Below are 3,710 nucleotides of genomic sequence, written 5' to 3' on the forward strand. Positions count from 1 at the left end.
CGCGGGCGGCGGGGCTTCCCGTCTCTTGGGGGAGCAGGCGGGGCTGTGCCGAGGGCAGCCCGTGCCCCTGGGCAGTGGGGGGATGGGAGGGTGCGAGGGGCCGTGGGGCCTGTGGGTAGCTGTGGGGCCTGGCAGTGGTGTTACAAGACAGCCCTGGGAAGCTCAGAAAGAATGTTTGAACTAGGTAGATTAGGATAACGTCTAACTTTAAGTATAAAACTTGCTTAGCATGAGTAGCTAAATTTGCTGAAGCCTTAGGCCGCACTCCTAGTTCAGTAAGAAAGGGCCCCAGAGCTGGTGCAGGCTGGAAAGATAAGGGAGTTACAAGCAGTCTGCATTCCTGCGCTTCACACTCCGAAAGGGAGGATGTCAAGGCTTTGAAATAAGGCCTGCTTGGGCGCCAGGACCTTGGGAAGCAAAACCTCCTCTCACTGCTGAAACAAAGTTAATTAAGGGGTCTGGACTATCTCCCCCTTGTCAGGACTTTGGGAGATAACACCTACTGTCCCTGCTGGGGCAGTGTTAATTGATCTCCCCTCATCAGGACCTTGAGGAGCAGGGGTGGGATCCAGGGAATGAAGAAATCACTAACCAATCAGTGTAAAAGGGAAAGTCGCAAATCTGGCAGTTTGTGTGTATAAATGCTACTTGAAAAGTTGGGGGGTGTGCTCGATTTGTGGGAAACCACCGAGCACCCAGGCTTGCGCAACTCTGAAATAAATAAGCAAATGTCTCTCCTGAGTGTGTAATTATTGGCTTATTGCACACCAGGCAACGAATCGGCTTTTCGGACAACAGTGGGGCCAGGGTGGCAGTGGCTGTGAGGAGCGGCAGAGCCAGGACAGGGTGGCGCCGAGATGGCCCGGTATGATGGCAGCACCAGGGAAGAGCCCCGGGGCAATGGGAGGGTGAGGTGGCTGTGCAGGGCCGAGACCCCAGGACAGCCCCGCACACCCCACCGCAGCCCCGGAGACACCGCGTAACCTCCTGCCTGTCGAGGTCACCGCATTTGGGCACCTCTTAGAGCGTGCAAAGAGCCTGCAGGAGCCGCAGGCACAAGTACAGAAGGTCCCCAGTCTCCTCTGAGCACCTGCCGAGACTGCCTTTCTTTTCATTTTCCTTTCTGTGACGGGATTTTGCTGCTTCTGTGTTCCTTTGTGGGACCGTGTTCAGAGTGGCCCTTTTCAGCCCTCTCTGGTCTGCCTCAGCTGACAGCCAGGTCAAAACTGGGGAGTGCGTCTGAGAGCAACCATTTGTATTGTCTGCAGGCTTGCTGAAGGTGCCCTCGGTCCCATCATCCAGGTCGTTAATGAAGATATTAAAGATTAGTGGAGCCAGTACAGTAAAAGAGAAAAACCCTGCCAGCATCCCATCAGGACCCATAGACTGCTGTGTGCCCAGCTGGTTTTCTCCATGTTCTCCAAGCTGATCCTTCTCTACTGAGGGGAGATCTTTCCTCTCCTGGAGGAAATCTGCTCCTGGCGGTCCAGGAGCCAACCCTCTCCTGAGGGAAAATTGCACCTTAGAAACTGGTGAGGCACTTCTCCCTCTTTGCACTAGTGCAACTGACTGCTCTGTCGCAATGGCTGCAGCCCTGAAGGACGCCAAAGACGAGAAGACCCTTGTGCTCGGAGCTGTGCAAAGGAGTAACTCTCTCAGGCTCCGCCTAGGAGAGTTGCCCAGCTGGAGTCTAGGCAGTGAGCAGCAGGCTGCCTAGGGGAGACAGTGTGCAATCTAGGGAGAAAGGCAGCTCTGTGTCTGAGCTGCTTCTGCTGCTTTCACCCTGGAGGTCCTTGTGATGCCCAGAGCACAACAACAAGCACAGGCGGGTTTTCCAGAGAAGTCTGCGATTGCCTTTGTGACCTTAGGAGACAGCAGCTCTGGCTGGGATAAGTTCCTCCGGCTGCTGACTCACTCACTGGGACCGTGAGACTCTGATTGCAGCCTTTTCCTTTGCTGGGGCACTTTTTCCCTTCCTCCTACCAGGAACAGACTCCTAAAAGGCAGCATTACAATAAATACCGATCCTTCCACAGCAGGACTTCAACACACTTCCACAAGCAACCCTACTCAGAGCACCACCAAATTGTCAGCAAGTATCCAGGCAAACTTAAAGGGGATTGAGCCAGCTGTGCTAAAAGGCACCAGGAGTTTGGTAGCAGAGCAAGCCTCTCAGACCAACGCCCAGAAAGACTGCATGCTGCTGCTACACCCACACCCCCATGCAATGCGATGCTTTATTTTGCCTTCTGGGTAGCATCCTGCCAGCTCCCTAGAGATGTGAATTCAAACATTCAGAGGCATCCTCTCCAAAACGGAGAGGTGCTGTTCCTGAGGGAGCCGTGTCCTGCCAAAGCCCACCCTGGCCCTGCCTGCACCAGCCCATCTACCCACCCTCCCCTCTCCACAGCAGCAGGCTCTGGGCCCAGGGTCCCTGCCCCAGGGCAGAGACACAAAGCTCCCCAGCACTGGCCATGAAGCGTGCGCTTTTTTCCTGCTCCCTGCAGGGTCCGAGCAGCAGCAGAGGGCTCACACAGAGGTGCCAGCGCCTCTGCCGTGGTGCCGCCCTGGGTGGGGATGCTCAGGCCTGTGCAGAGGCCTGGGATATGCCTCTCCTGGGCCAGCTGTGTGTGGAGGAGGGACTGCTCGTGCTGCCTGCCCCACGGAAAAGGCGCTGCAGTATGGACACCCGGTGCTGGGGGGGCCGCAGCACCATCGCTCCACACACCAGGAGAGGCTCAGGAGGCACCCGCTCTGCCAGGACCTTGCATGGGAGCAGAGGAAAGGGGCAAGAGAGCCCTCCAAGGGCTGGCATTGGGGCTAGGGGGTTGTTAACAGCTGACCAGCCCAGGGTTTCACCTTGGCAGAGCCACAGCCATTCCCAGCTGCGTCCTGCGCTGCTGAGTGGGAGTGAACTCCTCCTGAGACTGCAGGTCTGACGTGCAGCCTGGCAGCAAGTACCTTCTTCGGAACAAAAATGTGAACGGGAAATGTTAACCCAGTCAGCCCTGCAAGGTATTCATTGCTGCTCTAGGGTTTTCTTCTCTCTCTCTCTGTAGACCTGCTCAGAAAGCCCCTGCTCTGCCAATTAGGGCTGGGCTCCGGAGCTGGGCATCTTTTTCTTCTCAGCAAGCCTGGATAGCTCAGTTGGGAGAGCATCAGACTTTTAATCTGAGGGTCCAGGCTTCAAGCCCCTGTTCAGGCGACAGCCTTCCTATTTACTCAGTGAGCTTTCCCCTTTGCACAACAAGTGGCACTGCCAAAACGGAGGAACCCCAGGGGCGTCCTTAGAGCCATAAATAAACTCTTGGCATCCAACTCCTGTCTCCCACAAAAGACACAAGCTCTCTCTATCCTTCCTCAAGGATGAAACCAGCAGAGGCAGCTCAGACACACAGCTACATTTCTTCCCACATTGCACTCTGCCTCCCCTAGGCAGCCTGCTGCTCACTGCCTAGGCTCCAGCTGGGCAACTCTCCTAGGCGCAGCCTCAGGGAGTTGCTCTTTTGCACACCTCCAAACACTCCTAGACTTTGGTGTCCTTCAGGGCTGCAGCCACTGCGACAGAGCAGTCACTTGCACTGTTGCCAACAGGGACAAGTGCCTCACCGGTTTCTAAGACAAAATCCTCCCGCAGGAGACGATTGGGTGTGATTTACCCACAGGAAGGCCTGGAGAAGATGAGGAAGGAGCAGCAAAAATACATCTTG

The 3,710-nt window shown here is 55.8% G+C and overlaps 1 non-coding gene across 1 annotated transcript; it reads left to right on the plus strand.

Annotated features, from left to right (window-relative positions):
- The first annotated feature begins 3,132 nt into the window (after positions 1–3,132).
- Positions 3,133–3,205, plus strand: TRNAK-UUU (transfer RNA lysine (anticodon UUU)). The gene has a single exon. It is a non-coding gene; the product is annotated as a tRNA-Lys (tRNA).
- Positions 3,206–3,710: the final 505 nt, after the last annotated feature.

The sequence above is a fragment of the Dromaius novaehollandiae genome, chromosome 6 (genome assembly GCF_036370855.1).
Source record: "Dromaius novaehollandiae isolate bDroNov1 chromosome 6, bDroNov1.hap1, whole genome shotgun sequence".
Classification (NCBI taxonomy): Eukaryota; Metazoa; Chordata; class Aves; order Casuariiformes; family Dromaiidae; genus Dromaius; species Dromaius novaehollandiae.